The sequence below is a fragment of the Elephas maximus genome, chromosome 6 (assembly GCF_024166365.1).
Source record: "Elephas maximus indicus isolate mEleMax1 chromosome 6, mEleMax1 primary haplotype, whole genome shotgun sequence".
Lineage (NCBI taxonomy): Eukaryota > Metazoa > Chordata > Mammalia > Proboscidea > Elephantidae > Elephas > Elephas maximus.
The window spans coordinates 115,543,414-115,559,938 of NC_064824.1; the positions used below are offsets into that span (position 1 = coordinate 115,543,414).

Below are 16,525 nucleotides of genomic sequence, written 5' to 3' on the forward strand. Positions count from 1 at the left end.
AACTCTCCCATTTGCTACTTTTCCTGTAGGTAAGGATGGCACTAAATTCAAAGAGAAATGTATGGGATGTGGATACAAAATATAAAACTTTACTTCCCATTACTCCCTTTAAGAACCCTACACACCTCACTACTCTCCCTGTTCCCTAATATATACCCCAAGCTTTCCCATCTCCATGACTCAGCTTGGGCTGTTTCCTCTGCTTGGGATCCCCTCCCCTCCCCACCTCTTTGCCTAAGAACATCTTTTAAGGCCTATCTCACATGTCACTTTGGACATGGAAACTTTCTTGATCATCCCAGATTGATGGCATCGCTCTCTTCATTGGACTCCTCGTTTTGAATTTTTGGTACTTCCTTTACTCTGTCTTGAATTAAATGTATCTGTGTACTTGTTTTAATTTCTATTGCATAGTTGTTGTTGTTAGTTGCCATCAAGTCGATTCTGACTCATGGTGACCTCATGCATGCAGAGGAGAACTGCTCCATAGGGTTTTCAAGGCTGTGACCTTTCAGAAACAGATTGCCAGACCTGTCTTCCCAGGTATTTCTGGGTGCGTTCAAGCTGCCAATGTTTGGGCTAGTAGTCGAGCACTTAACTGTGTGCCACCCAGGGACTCCTCTGTTGACTGGTAAATGTTCTGAATATGTGTGACCAAATAAGTCCATCCAGTTCCATGGCACTTATCACAGTGTTTAGTTTATTAATAACATGTATTAAGAACTTACTATATGCTAACTGGAAATCCTGGAGGCATAGTGGTTAAGTGCTATGGCTGCTAACCAAAGGGTCGGCAGTTCAAATCTGCCAGGCGCTTCTTGGAAACTCTATGGGGCAGTTCTACTCTGTCCTATAGGGTCACTATGAGTCAGAATCAACTTGATGGCACTGGGTTTGGTTTGCTTTAGTTTATACGTGAAGTAGAATCCTTCCACTTATTTTGCACAAAAATAGTAAATGGTAACTACTAGTATTTTCACCAAATTTTTTAGATAATGTTATCTATTATCTGTCTGTCTGTCTACCTAGCTACTTACCTATCTATCTATTTGTTGTTGCTATCAAATTGAAGGAAAACATTTGCTGTACCAGGGTTGGGGGTTGTTGAGAAGGCTTCTTCCTCATTCTTGATACTATTACAGCCAATTGAAGGGCTCCATAGAGTAACATTCTTGGCCTCTTTTCTTCTGTTCATAGCTCACCTGAGGAGGAGGAGGAAGAGCTTAATTTGATTGGTGAATTTGGAAGGAAAATATAGCCCAGTCCTTTGTTCGTTCTCGTTCTCTTGGGAGTTGCCTGCCCATGGGAAGCACATGCTGTTTCCTGCTCCTCTAGGTTTCTCAGGGACAGAATCTGCCCTGCAGGAGAGATTGCCCCAGTCCAGCAGGACCTATTCCTGGGTGAGTACCAAAAAAAAACCCAAAAACAAACTCATTGCCGTTGGGCCAATTTCAACTCATAGTAACCATACAGGACAGAGTAGAACTGCCCCATAGGATTTCCAAGGAGCAGCTGGGGGATCAAACTGCCAACATTTTGGTTAGCAGCCAAGGTCTTAACCACTGCACCACCAGGGCTTCATTGGGTGGGTAAATCTGTACACTTCTGAGGTTCAGAATTAGTAAACCCACTTGCCCCCAAATTAAGCTACCTTTACCAACTTGAACAATAATTAAGGCAATGTTTTGTCCTCCATCTGACTTATTCTTTTTATATTTTTCCAATTGGTTGAGATTTCTGATGGGAAAAGGGGTGTTATTTATCAGGTGCCCTCAACTCCTAGTATTGCCCATCATAAACCCTTCATCACGCACCACAGTCAATGACTCCCATGTGGGGCAGAGTGCAGTGTGACAGGACTCCCTCCCTTGAGTCTTCAAAACGCATTTCTTCCCTCCTGAGTTTTTCTTTTTGGAGGTGTTAAAGAGATACAACCACCATACCTCCTGTCCACCATCATGAAAAGTTAATGGGGGAGAAAATACAAAGTGAGGTGGGGTGAAGATTCTAGAAACAGGTCCACATTTAGCTTTGTCTCCAAATCTATGACAAGCTAGTAGAGGGGCGTTGTATTCTAGATGTAGGGAGTGGAAATGCAAAAATGCAGAGAGTTGGCACAAAGCCTAAGTCCAAAAAGCAGTCTTTATGACTTTCCTAAGGGGCCTCTACCACAGTTAAGGGTGAGCAAGATGGGGTCATGTGGAAAGGATCTTAGGGAAGCAGTGGGAAGGGTTAAACATCTCAATTTGCTGATAACTGTTCCAGATCCTTGATATAGACACTATTATCACATTTTACAGATGAGGAGTCTAAGGTAAGATGAAAGCAACTGGCCACAGACTACACTGTGAGTAGGTAAGTAAATCTGGACTTGAACCTACCACTGCCTGACTCCAGAGTCCTGATGGGTGAGGGTGAGAGGGGAGTTAGAGGCCAGGGAAGAGCCACAGGAGAAGAAATGAGACACACTGCTATTGGGACAAAGGGATGGGAGAGGGATAACCATGAGAAAGTTGAACTTCCTAGAGACTAGGGGTGGTTAGAGATGACTTCTGGCTGTCCCCATCTCTTTGGCCTCTTTTTTGTTGTTGTCACTGAGTCAGCTCTGAATCATGGCAGCATTATATACAATAGAATAAAGCATTGCCCAATCCTGCGCCACCTTCACTATGAATCCTTGGTAAGTTTGAGTCCATTGTTGCAGCTTCTTTAGGAGCTGCCAAGATGCTTTTCATTGCAAATCAAGAGAGCAAACCCAGGCAGGTATTCATGCCACATCATGGTTGCTCCAGGAAAAAAATTTTGGGATGGCAACCACGCTGGTTTCATTTCTCTTCTTCAAGAGCTAGTTTCTGGCTCTGGGGTCTTCCACTTCCTTCCTTATTTACCTCCACCCCCATTGCAAGCCTGTGCACCCCTCCTTAGAAGAGCTGGGGCTGGGGGTACAGGTAGAGGCTCTGTGTGTGCATGCACACGCACACATGCCTGTGTCTTGTTGTGTGTTATTGGAGTCAACTGTGAGTGGGAGAGGTAGGCTTGGAGAACGAGGTAGCCCTGGGCAGTCTGGTGATGAACTTGAAAGGAGAAGGGTCTATTGTACATTAGCACTGATTCTGTGCAGAAGAGGTGGGGGGTGGTAAGGAAAGACTGGCTTGGCAGAGACATGAGACATCTCAGGGGAGGGTTTGGCTGAGGCAGTGGAAGAATGCTTGTCGGGAACTGACTTGCCTAGAATCATAACCTCCCCTGCTGTCTCCACACCACACTCAGGGTAGAGTCCTGTTTCTTTGTGAGTGGTTCTCCCTCCTGGCTGGTTAGGAGGGAAACTGGAGATTGGGGACCAGGGGCAGTGGTGAGCTCATGGAAAGAGCACAGGACTCAGAGAGAACTTCGCATCAAATCCTTCATGGAATCCCTTTTTCGGTTCATTGTTCTTTTAAGGCAGAAGCAACCATAAACACAATAGACAGAAAAATCTTTCCTTCAGTCTCAGTTTTCCCATCTCTGCAATGAAGATTACAACACCCACCACACAAGGCTACAAGGATGAAGTCAATACGTTGGAGAAAATCAAGGACTTTGCTTGGCCCATCCGAGGCCCAGAATGGATGCTGGATAAGGCACTCTAGCACAGCGGTGAAGAACAAATAGCCATACTGATTGCAATTGAATCTACTGATCCTGTCTTTATGTAAAATCTTAATATTTTGTTCATCATTGATTTTTTACACTACTTTTGATTTTTAAAAATATTGCATTAAAATATTATTTATCTTGATTGCTGAGTTTTTTGGCACCCCCTTAAACTTTGTGTCCAAGACACCTCACTTGCCTCATCCTAGTCCCAATGTTGTTGGCTTTGTCTCTTAAATTCTGCGTGCCTCAGGTCCCTCATCTGTAAAACAGTAATAATAACAGTACCTACCACATAGGCTTGTAGTAGGGTGAAATGTGTTGATACATGTTCTTTATTTTCCACGGTACCTAGTACGTAGAAAGCACTAAGTAAATGTTAACCAGTAATCGGTTACCATTGAGTCAACTCCAACTCGTGTTAGCCCTGTATGTGTCAGAGCAGAACTCTGATCCACAGGGTTTTCAGTGGCTGATTTTTTTGGAACTAGATCACTGAGTCTTTCTTCCGAAGTGCCTCTGGGTGGACTCAAACCACCAACCTTTTGGTTAGCAGCCGAGTGCATTATCCGTTTGCACCACCCAAGGACTCAGTAAATGTTAGTCTTTATTACTGTTGTCATTAATATTATCCATCTTTCTCTCAGCCTAGATAAACAGGACCTTTTCTTGCCCCTTCCAGATGAGAAGTTCTCCATGGAGCAGGGCGGGGATGGCTGTGATGTGGGGACAGAGACAGGTCAGATCAGGGAGCCCAGGATTCTCAGGGCCTTGCAGCCAGGGCAAGAGGGAGTGGGTGGGGGAGGGGTGTTCTACAGAGACCAGGGCAAAGCATGCAGGAGGGAGGCAACCTTGCCAAGCCCTTGCAGAAAATGCTTGTGGTGCAACTCCTCTCTGGAGACGCCACGCGTCGCCCCGACAGCTTTTTCTTTTGGAGCTTATTTAACATTTCAAACAAAAAGAAAATAAATAACTGCAGTGTTTATGGAAACCTAAGACAGAAATGAAGACGACTAAGGAGCAAGCTAAGTGGAAGCAGGCCATTAGGGGGTTTGGAGGATGCCCCTTTCCTTGGAGTTAACAGTTTTGTGCTTCAATTTGTCAATCCTTCCTACCACACCCATGCATTGCTCCCTTGCTGGCTCTTAGCTGGAACCACACGCCATATGTACATGTGTGTATGTGCATGAATGCTGCGTACACACTACACACATTCCTGCCCCAATGAGAGGCACACATTTCAGACACCATCCCACAAGTATCTGTCTCTTTCTGGAAATGCTTCTACCCACTTGGTTAACTTTTTTTTTTTAAAACAAAGACTCATTAATTTGTTCTGGCCAGAAAGTATACATTATTTTAACTCCTTCAGTCCAGTGAAGTTTTTGCCTTGTTCCTCAGTCTTGATAGACCAAAACAGACTTGTGTTTGTGTGGAAAAGACATTCCCAAGCCGAAGTTCTCAGGAGGTGGGAGTACGGGCCGAGGGAGCAGGTCCCTACAAGGGAAGACTTTTGCACAATACTTTGCCTAGGTTTTGCTTATCAGCACCTTAAATATACGCAGATCATTTTATTCCTCCACTTTTTTTTTTTTTTAATCCTTTTCTTCACCCTCCCAGTCTCACTTTGCCAGACTCCATCATGGGAGAGAGGTTTTGCCACAAGGAAGGATACCAGTACCACTAGTTGGTGTCAAGTTGGCTCTGACTCAGAGTGAACCCATGTGTATCAGAGTAGAACTGTGTCCACAGGGTTTTCAGTGGCTGTTTTTGGAAGTAGATAGCCAAGTCTTTCTTTCGAGGTACCTCTGGGTGGACTTGAACCTTCAGTCTTTCAGTTGGCAGCTGAGTTCATTCACCGTTTGCAACACCAGGGACTCCACAAGGAAGGGTACTGGACAGGAAGCTGAGGAAAAGCAATACAATGTGAGGATTTTCCAGAAGCCCATGCAAAATCTCCAGGCCCATCCCAGAGAGCACGCCCCCAAAGCTCCAGCCTTTTTGCTCTCCTAAAGTAAGTTGTGGCATTTCTGGGAGCTCACATGTCCCAAGGCTCAGGACGTCTCAGGCCTGTTTACCTCAGTGGTGAAGGGACCATGATGCCAGTGACAGCACAGATCCTGGAAAGCCTAGCTTGCCTCTGCATGTTCTTTCTGGCTCCAGATTGCCATAGCACCTCAGCAGGGCTGGCTGGCCACCAACAGCCATTCCCCTCTTGTGTGTAAGCCTCCCATCCATGAGAGAGAAAGAGAAGAAGCAATTCTCTCTTGCCTCTCTGAAACCCAGCAACTCATGTAGTGACCAGAGGAAGCACTGAAATCCCAAACCCCCAGAGAAGCCTGGGTCAATCCCTGAAGTATGCTTTGGACCTGCCAACATCAGACCCCTCATCCTTGTTGGCTCAATATCTCAAAAGCTGGGTGGCCTGGTGACCTTAGGAAAGTACTGGACTTCTTCTGAGTCTCAATTTCTCCATCTATAAATTGGAAAGACTACCTAGCTCACAGGATTGTGAGAATGAAATTTCAACAAGCTATTTTTTATTCTGAGTAGAATTGTGCCAGGGATTTTTATCTACATTTATTTCTTTTTTCCTTGCTCTGATCCCCTTTGAATAACTGCTGCAATGGCTGTAGAGATAAAAAGGCAATAGACCAAGACCTTTAGTGCTTTCTAATCAATACTCTATGAGGAATATCTCGGTATATTCCATAAAGCGATTAAATGTATCCTTTTTCATTGTTTCCTATAAAATATGTAAATACTATTTGCATTTAAGACTATGTTGTTCAATATACAATTAATCCTTCCAGATCCCCGTTGAATTATATCAACTTCCCTATTTCCAACTTCTCTATTCCCCTGTTCCTCAAACTACCAGGCAGAGGATAGAAGACTGCTTCCTTTTCATTTTTCATGAAACTCGATGTCATAAATTTGTCGGTGGGTCCATCCTTTTTTCTGGTTTGAGTCATCTACTTACCAATCTGTTAACTACACAGATAGACAGTCTAAGGGCTTAAAGCACTGGAGATGACTTCACTTTCTACTTGTCTTCCCCCTCACCTATCTTATACATGGGAGAAGATCTTTCCTGTGCAAAGACAGAAGTTAAGGAAGTGGTCTTTCTCTTCAACTAGTTTACAAAGATGAATAGAGGCCCTGGGGAATTGCGAAAATGGTTGCAAACAAGGCCGTTTGGAGACTGGGCTGCCTAGAGAACATTTCGAGGAGGGCTCAGCATTTGTTGTAAAGTCTGAAAAATAAGTAACATGTTGATATGCTTGAAGAAGCACCAGGCAGAGGAAACAGCTAGTTACAAGAATGGTGCCCCACGTTTGCCTGAATCTTCAGGTCTCTGTAGCAAGAATTAGGAGATAAAGTTAGAGAGTCGTTTCACTGGATATGGTCCTTTGACTTCTCTAGATTGGCTCTCCATCCTTTTATACCTTAATCTAAGGATTGACAGAGTAGCCTCAATAATGGACTCAAACGTAACATACCAATGATTATGAAGACGGCACAGGACCAGGCAATATTTTGTTCTGTTATACATAAGGTTGCCATGAGTCAGAGCCAACTCAATGGCAACTAACAATAGCAATGCCTCAGAAGCTGCTTTTGGGATGCTCCAATGGGCTCCCTTGCCCATTGGTTCCTGTTTGGGGAAGCATCAGCAGGAGATGGGGGTCGAGGGAGGAGAGTGAGGTTAGGACATACCTTCCCTTGGCTCCCCTGCCACTAGGAAGTAGGTGCGATGGCTGCCTCTCTACTGAAGGCTCTTGACAGCAACCTTCTCTTACCACCCTGGTGCTCATAGCTGCTCCTTCCTTTTGTTCCTTTGGCCCAGGAGAAGTGATGGTGTCTTAAGTTGGATGTTGTCAGCACAGGGGACTTCACCATCCCTTGCTGGCTTCCCTCAATTCTGCAGCCCTTGTAAACAACACCTTGGTTAAACTCTCTGCCGTATCCTGGCTTAGTGCATCCCTTCTTCCCATTGGGATTGTGGATGGTACAGATGCTTTAGGGCCACGAAATGACAAGGTAATAAGACTTGAGGCAGCAAAAGGGGAGTTACATCTTGCAGTTCCTACCTAGATTCTGGGTGTGGGAATGGGCACTCAGCACATACATACTGATATCACTTGTGGAGAGCTCATAACTCATAGAGCTGAATTTTAAAAAGAGGCTTTTGCAGCCATCATAAATAACAGGGAAAATAATTTAGGATAAGAGAGTGGTGTGGAGAGGGTGAAGCCAGCAAGTGTGAGCCCTGGCAAACAGACAGCCCTCCTCCTGGTGTAAGCAGGTCAGCCTCAGGGTGGTGGGGTGCGTGTGCATATTCCAAGCCCTTGTATATATCTGTCCTCTAACATGACTTGTTTGACTCAGCACTGCCGGGGAGCCACAGAGTATTCCTCATTAGCATTTATGAACTCATTATTATAATCTTCCCAGAAAAACACTAACAAATGGTACTAAGTCCCTTGAGAGCTGGGTTTTGTTTTGTTTTATTGTGCTTTAAGTGAAAGCTTACAATTCAAGTCAGTTTCTCGTACAAAAACTTATACACACATAGCTAGGTGACCCTAGTTGCTCTCCCTACAATGTGACAGCACACTCCTTCTCTCTATCCTGTATTTCCTATGTCCACTCAACCAGCTCCTGTTCCCCTCTGCCTTCTCATCTCACATCCAGACAGGAGCTGCCCACATAGTCTCATGAGTCTACTTGAGCTAAGAAGCACACTCCTTACCGGTATAATTTTATGTCTTATAGTCCAGTCTAATCTTTGTCTTAAGAGTTGGCTTCAGGAGAGAGCTGGTTTTTAACAAAACGAATCATGTTTATGCCAACAGCTCTGTTCTGGACCCCATGGTTGTCTGTCATGGGATAATCATTATCTATCAGCTCACCCAAACCATAGCAATAATAGTTACAGCTCCCACTTACTGGCTGCCTACTTGGTGCCATGCACTTGGACCAGAAAACTTTCATTCCTGAAAGGCCTGTAAGAGATGTCTTATTAGCCCCATTTTCCAAATGAGGGATTTGATTCTTCGCCCAAAGTCATACGGTAAGGAAGTGATGAAGCAGGGATCCCAATCCATTTTTTTTTTCCCTGAATATCCATGGACTGGAGTTGAATCTCAAGGAATATGACCTTTGCCTATGCTTATTCTTTAGTTTTCAAGGTGATCGTTTATTAAAAAAAAAAAAAAAAACAACTTTGAGTATAAAACAGGTACAATTCAATTTACTGATAAGTGATGGGCACTGGTTTTTTCACACATTCATGTTATGAGATGACCTTATATTAATCCAATTTTTGTTTTCTTTCTATGACCTGTACCTTCCATATATTCTTTGCTATCACAGGTCTATCTTAGATGCATGTCGTGGATGGAATTGTGTCCTCAAAAAATATGTGTCAACTTGGCTAGGCCATGAGTTCCAGTATTGTGTGTTGTCCTCCACTTTGTGATTTGATTATCCTCCATTGTATGATGTGTTGTAAATCCTAGTCTTTATGCCTGTGGTATTATAATGACATGTGCAAGGACCTGGAGTTAGGAAATCAAAAGGAAAGAACATGCTCAGCATATCTCAGGTTCAAAGAACTGAAGAAAAAATTCAAGCCTCGAGGTGCAATATTGAAGATTTCTACAGGAAAATAAACATTAGACAATGCCAGAAGCATCAAAAGAAGATGGAAGGAATATACAGAGTCACTGTACAAAAAAGAATTGGTCAACTTTCAACCATTTCAGGAGGTGGCATATGTTCAGGATTTAACAGTACTGAAGGAAGAGGTCCAAGCTGCACTGAAGCCGTAGGCAAAAAAAAACAAGGCTCCAGGAATTGATGGGATACCAATTAAGATGTTTCAACAAATCAATGCAGAGCTGGAAGTGCTCACTTCTCTATGACAAGAAATTTGGAAGACAGCTACCTGGCCAACAGGCTAGAAGAGACTCATATTTATGCCTACTCCAAAGAAAGGAGACCCAGCAAAATGCAGGAATTATCAAACAAATTTTTTTTTTTTTTATCATTAATATCACACACATGTAAAATTTTCCTGAAGATCATTCAAAAGCAGTAGCAGCAGTACATCAACAGGGAACCACCGGAAATTCCAGACGGATTAAGAAGAGGACGTGGAATGAGGATATCATTGTTGATGTCAGATAGATCCTGGCTGAAAGCAGAGAATACCAGAAAGACGTTTACCTGTGTTTTGTTGACTATGCAAAGGCATTTGATTGTGTGAATCATAACAAACTCTGGATAATATTGAGAAGGATGGGAATTCCAGAACACTTAATTGAGCTCATGAGAAACCTGCACATAAACCAAGAAGCTGTAGTTCCAACAGAACAAGAGGTTACTGCATGGTTTAGAGTCAGGAAAGGTGTGTGTCAGAGTTGTATCCTTTCACAATACTTATCCAATCTGTATGCTGAGCAAATAATCCGAGAAGCTGGACTTTATGAAGAAGAATGGGGCATCAGAATTGGAGGAAGACTCATTAACAACCTGCGTTATGCAGATGACACAGTCTTGCTTGCTGAAAGTGAGGAGAACTTCAAGCACTTACTGAAAAAGATCGAAGACCACAGCCTTCAGTATGGATTACACCTCAACATAAAGAACATAAAAATCTCCACAACTGGACCAATAAAGAGCATCATGATAAATGGAGAAAAGATTGAAGTTGTCAAGGATTTCATCTTACTTGGATTCACAATCTACATCCATGGAAGCAGCAGCCAAGAAATGAAATGATGCATTGCATTGGGCTAATTTGCTGCAAAAGACCTCTTAAAAGTGTTGAAAAGCGAAGATGTCACTTTGAGGACTAAGGTGCACCTGACCCAAGCCATGGGTTTTTCAATTTTCTCATATGCGTGTGAAAGTTGGACAATGAATAAGGAAGACAGAAGAAGAATTGATGCCTTTGAATTATGGTGTTAGTGAAGAATATTGAATATACCATGCACTGCCAAAAGAATGAACAAATCTGTCTTGGAAGAAGTGCAGCCAGAATGCTCCTTAGAAGCAAGGATGATGAGACTATGCCTCACATACTTTGAACATGTTATCAGGAGGGCTCAGTCCCCAGAGAAGGACATCTACTTGGTAGAGAGTAAGAGAAAAAAAAGAAGACCCTCAAAAGGTGGTTTGAGATAGTGGCTACAATGATAGGCTCATGTATAACAACAATTGTGAGGATGGCACAGGACCTGGTAGTGTTTTGTTCTGTTTTACACAGGGTCCCTGTGAGCCAGAACCAACTCAAGAGCACTTAATAAAAACATGCCTGTGGTTATGGTCCCATTTGGGAGTGAGCTGTCTGTTATGTTAATGAGGCAGGGTTAGGTCGCATTAATGAGGATTAGGGAGAGATGCAACACCCTTACTCAGGTCACAGCCCTGATCTTACATAAGGGGAGTTTCCCGAGGCTGTAGCCTGCATCACCTTTTGTCTTACAAGAGATAAAAGGAGAAAGAAGTGAGCAGAAGGAGAGGCACCTGACTACCACCAAGAAAGAAAAGCCAGGAGTGGAGGGTGTCCTTTGGACCCAGGTTTCCTTTGCTGAGAACTTCATAGACCCAGGGGAAGATTGATGCCAAGACACATGTAGATCTCCAAGGAATGCCAGGCCCACAGATGTTGAAAAGAGACAAGGACCTTCCTCCAGAGCTGACAGAAAAAGAAAGACTTCCCCTAGAGCTGGCGCTCTGAATTTGGACTTCTAGCCTCCTAAACTGTGAGAAAATAAATTTCTATTTGTTAAAGCCACCCACTTGTGGTATTTCTGTTATAGCAACACTAGATAACTAAGACAATGCATAAGGACCTGGCCATGTCTGTGTGTGCCTCTCTGGATAGTGCTTCTGCAAGGGTCCAGATACTATGTCTTAGTTATCTAGTGCTGCTATAACAGAAATACCACAAGAGGATGGCTTTAATAAAGAGAGGTTTATTTCTTCACAATAAAGTAAGCTGAAAGTCCAAATTTAGGGCATTAGCTCCAGGGGAAGGCTTTCTCTCTCTGTTGGGCTTCTCATCAGTCTTCCCCCAACCTAGGAGCTTCTCTGCAAAGGATGCTCTCCACTCACAGGACTGCTTTCTTGGTGGTATGAGGTCCCCCCTCTCTGCTTGCTTCCCTTTTTCTTTTTATCTCTTGAGAGATAAAAGGTGGTACAGGCCACATCCCAGGGAAACTCCCTTTACATTGGATAGGGAATGTGACCTGGGTAAGGGTGTTACAATCCCACCCTAATGCTCTTTAACATAAGATTACAATCACAATATGGAGGACAACCACACAATACTGGGAATCATGGCCTAACCAAGTTGACACATATTTTTAGGGGAAACAATTCAATCCTTGACAGACTTCAAGGCCTTTGGTAACGGCCTTTGAAAAATGCTGATTGTGAGCACATAGCCATAGAAAGAAGCCTTTGCAATTCCTAAAGTAAGGTCCACAGGCCAGAGCCCTTTACAAAAACAAGGCATCTTTTTCCAAATTTATACTTTTTCTTTTTCCCTTAAACAATAATCATTTTAGGCACAGTCCTCAAATCAAATAGTTCTGTTTTAGTAGGGGCATTTACAGACAATTTTTTTCTTTGTACTTGTCAAGGACATTTTCAAATTTTAGGTATCAGTGTAGAGTCTTCCATAGAATTCAGAACCCCAAGTCTCTACTCCAGGCTTCTGGGCTCAGTCTTTTCTTTAATGTTAATACTCCCAGGGTCCCCAGCTGACCACAAAATGGGCTGCAGTGGACACATGTTTCAGATTAGCAAACATATTTTCTTCTCAACCCTTTGTTTAGTACGCTTAAGTATTGTACAGTAATCAGATTAAGTTTTCATAACCCTGCAGGGTAAATCCTGGTGATGTCAGGTGTCCAATCGTCCTGCACGGTAATCACAAGCTCCCAGCCTTCAGGATCTCAAAGTTCCTAGAGTATGAAGGTCCAAGAAATATCTGTGTTCTTCAGAAGCCTGACTCAGTATAGATGTGTGAGTCCCTCCTAGGCTTGGAGTAGAACTGGAAAGAGACAAATGGGCAGTGATGGAGGTAGGTACTGTGGTAAGGAAGCCAGACATTTTACCTTTACCTGCTTACTTGAGGATTGGAAGCCACTTTATTAATTTTTTCATTCATGACTGAGGAGGAACTTGAGAAATATTTAGAGAATATTTTTTTAGAATTTTAGCAAAACATAATTTGAATGCAGTTTAGATTTCTAAGTCCACATTCTTTATGCAACATTGTGCAGTCTCTTTATCCTTTTCTATCTCCTGTTTTCCTATCCATTTCTCTGTCCCTTCCTCCTTCTCTCCTTCTTTATTTCTCTTTATTCTTCTTGTTTCCCTTCTGTGTTAACCTGGGTTCTCTAGAGAAGCAAAACCAGTGAAGTGTATATAGATATAGATATAAGTATAGGTACACATGCACACACGCAGATACATACATAGATATAAACATACCAAAAAAAAAAAACCTCCATTGCTATCAAGTTGATTCCAACTCAGAGTGACCCTATAGATATAGATATAGGTATAGGTATAGGTATAGGTATAGTTTATAGGTATAGGTATAGGTATAGGTATAGGTATAGGTATAGGTATAGGTATAGGTATAGGTATAGGTATAGGTATAGGTATAGGTATAGGTATAGGTATAGGTATAGGTATAGGTATAGGTATAGGTATAGGTATAGGTATAGGTATAGGTATAGGTATAGGTATAGGTATAGGTATAGGTATAGGTATAGGTATAGGTATAGGTATAGGTATAGGTATAGGTATAGGTATAGGTATAGGTATAGGTATAGGTATAGGTATAGGTATAGGTATAGGTATAGGTATAGGTATAGGTATAGGTATAGGTATAGGTATAGGTATAGGTATAGTTTATAGGTATTAGGTATAGATACAGGTACAAATAGAGACATACCCCCCCCAAAAAAAAATTGCCTTCAAGATGATTCCTACTCACAGAGAACCTGTAGATATAGATATTCCTTAGGCTGGGTTCTCTAGAGAAGCAAAACTGGTAAAGCATATCAATATATATATAGAGAGAGATTTATATCAAAGAAACGTCTCACGAGGTTGTAGAGGCCGGAACATCCCAAGTCCATTGGTCAGCATAGAGGCTTCTCTTGAACCCAAGATCAGCAGGTCAGAGAGCAGGGCTCTTGCTCACAGGCTGTGAAGATGGATGAATCCCAAATATCAGCAAGCAAGACCGCAGATAAGGTGCTAGTTCAAGTCCCACCCATTCCGTATTCCCTTTGCCCTCAGCAAGTACCTCAGCTGTTCATGTTTTTTTACCTGGTGGGGTGACCCAAACTGTCATTTCTGAAGGGTCTGGCCCATTAATAGTCATGTCAGAATTGGGTTGCTATAGTTTTCCATTGACTTTAATCACAGGGCATGGTAGTACTAACAGATGCCTTAAGGGATCCCCTGCATTTCGGACATACTCTCCTTTACCTCCATTATGTAATATCAATCCAATTTCCTCTTGGTAATCAGGATCAATCACACCAGCCAGTATAGTAACTTCCTTCTTTGTTAATCCAGAGTCATAAGAAATCCAAAGTGGCTAGGTGGCATTCTTAGCTTCCAGTTCAATGGAACCAGTGATGTGACTGCAGGTAGGAGCATTCCTCCCTTTGGAACCAAGACCACTAGACCCACAGAGCATAAGGCTGCAGGGACAGGAAGCAAAAACCTTGCAAGTGGGTCACTAGGGATAATAGTGAGTGGTGCCACTCCCATTTCCACCCCTTGATTCTTAGACCTATGAATCCTGGCTAAGGGAGAAACAGCACCATATATTGGATGCTGGTATAGAGCATACACAGCCTTCTACAGAACATTGCCCCAACCTTCCAAGGTATTGCCACCTAGCTGGCACTGTAATTGTGTCTATCAAGACAGCTGCTTCAGGATAATGGGAACATGGTAAGACCAGTGAATTCTATGAGCATGGGCCCGTTGCCTCACTTCATTTGCTGTGAAGTGAATCCCTTGATCAGAGGCAATGCTGTGTGGATAAGGCATTCTGTAGACCCACAGATGGTAGTTCTGGCAAAAGTACTGCATGAAAGAAAGGCAAATCCATATCCAGAGTAAGTGTTTAATCCAGTAAGAAAAAAACACTGCCCTTTCCATGATAGAAGTGGTCCAATGTAATCAGCTTACCACTGGATTGCTAGCTGATCACCTTAAGGGATGATCCCATATGGGGGACTAAGTGTTGGTCTCTGCTGCTGGCAGATTGGGCACTCAGCATTGGCTGTAGCCACATCAGCCTTGGTGAGTGGAAGTCCATGTTGCTGGGCCCATGCATAACCTTCATCCCTGCAACCATTGCCACTTTGTTCATGAGCACATTGAGCAATGATGGGAGTAGCTGGGGAAAGAGGAGGAGTGGTTTCCACAGAACAAGTCATCCTATCTACTTGATTGTTAATATCCACCTCTGATGAGGTCACCCTTTGGTGAGCATTCACATGAGACACAGATATCTCCAGTTTTTTGGCCCATTCTGAGGGGTCTATCCACATAACCTCTTCCCTATAAATCCTTGTCTCCAATTTTCCAATCACCTTTCTTCCAAGCCCCTGACTGTGGCAGGTCCAGCCAAACCATTGGCCACAGCCCATGAATCAGTATACAGTTGCACATCTGGCCATTTCTCCTTCCAAGCAAAGTGAACAACTAGGTGCACTGCTCGAAGGTTTGCCCATCTGGAGAATTTCCCTTCACCTCTGTCCTTCAGGAATGTTCCAGAAAGGGGCTGTAATGCTGCCATTGTCCACTTTCGAGTGGTGCCTGCATCTCGCAGAATCATCCCTTAAACTAGGCACGGGTTTTCTTCTTCAGTGAACTGATTGTAAGAAACTCTCCATGAAGCCATAGGTGCAGACTGGAATGAAAAGTAATGTAACAGGAGTGAAGACCATGGGCATTTGGGCCTCTTCTTCATGCAACTTACTTGTGCCTTCAGGTCCTGCCTGGGTTCGATTTTATATATACCACTTCCACTTAAAGATGGAGTGCTGCTGTACCTGTCCAAATTTATAACTCTGTGGGTCAGACAACACCCAGTTCATGATGGGCAGCTCAGGCCACATCATGACTTGGTGTTCCCTGGTTAAGTGTTCAGTCTCTACTAAGGCCCAGTAACAAGCCAAAAGCTGTTTCTCAAAAGGAGATTAGTTATCTGCAGAGAATGGCAGGGATTTGTTCTAAAATCCTAGGGTCTGTGCTGTGATTCACCAATAGGCACCTGCCAAAGACTCCAAACAGCATGTCTATCTGCCACTGATGCTTCAAGTACCATTGGATCAGCTGGATCATATGGCCCAAATGGCAAAGCAGCTTGCACAGCAGCCTGAACCTGTTGGAGAGCCTTTTCTTTTTCTGGGCCATACTCAAGCTTTTCAAGTCACTTAATAAATAGGCCAGACAGAGTTGCACACCCAAATGAGAAATATGTTGCCTCCAAAATCCAAAGAGGCGCACTAAGCATTGTGCCTCCTTTATAGTTGTGAGAGGAGCCAGATACAATAGCTTATCCTTCACTTTAGAAGGAATATCTTGACACGCTCTACATCAATAAAAAAAAAATAGACCCCTAGAAATTTCACTGAGGTGGAAGGTGCCTGAATTTTTGTGGGATTAATTTCCCACCGCCTAGCATGCAAATGTTTTACCAATAAGTCCAGAGTCATTCACGCTTCTTCTTTACTAGGTCCAATCAGCATAATGTCATCAATGTAATGGACAGTGTGACATCTTGTGGAAGGGAAAGACAAGTTCCCTGTGGACTGAATTATGACACATGACTGGA

At 43.1% G+C, this 16,525-nt stretch overlaps 1 long non-coding RNA gene across 1 annotated transcript in view; it reads right to left on the minus strand.

Annotated features, from left to right (window-relative positions):
- Window positions 1–1,174: 1,174 nt before the first annotated feature.
- The window catches only part of LOC126078081 (uncharacterized), a 49,147-nt gene continuing 33,796 nt past the window's right edge, over window positions 1,175–16,525 (minus strand). The window contains exons 2-3 of the long non-coding RNA XR_007517959.1: window positions 5,440–5,539; window positions 1,175–1,202 (exon numbers count right to left, since the gene is read on the minus strand). This is a non-coding gene — a long non-coding RNA (uncharacterized LOC126078081). The remainder of the gene's footprint in view (window positions 1,203–5,439; window positions 5,540–16,525) is intronic.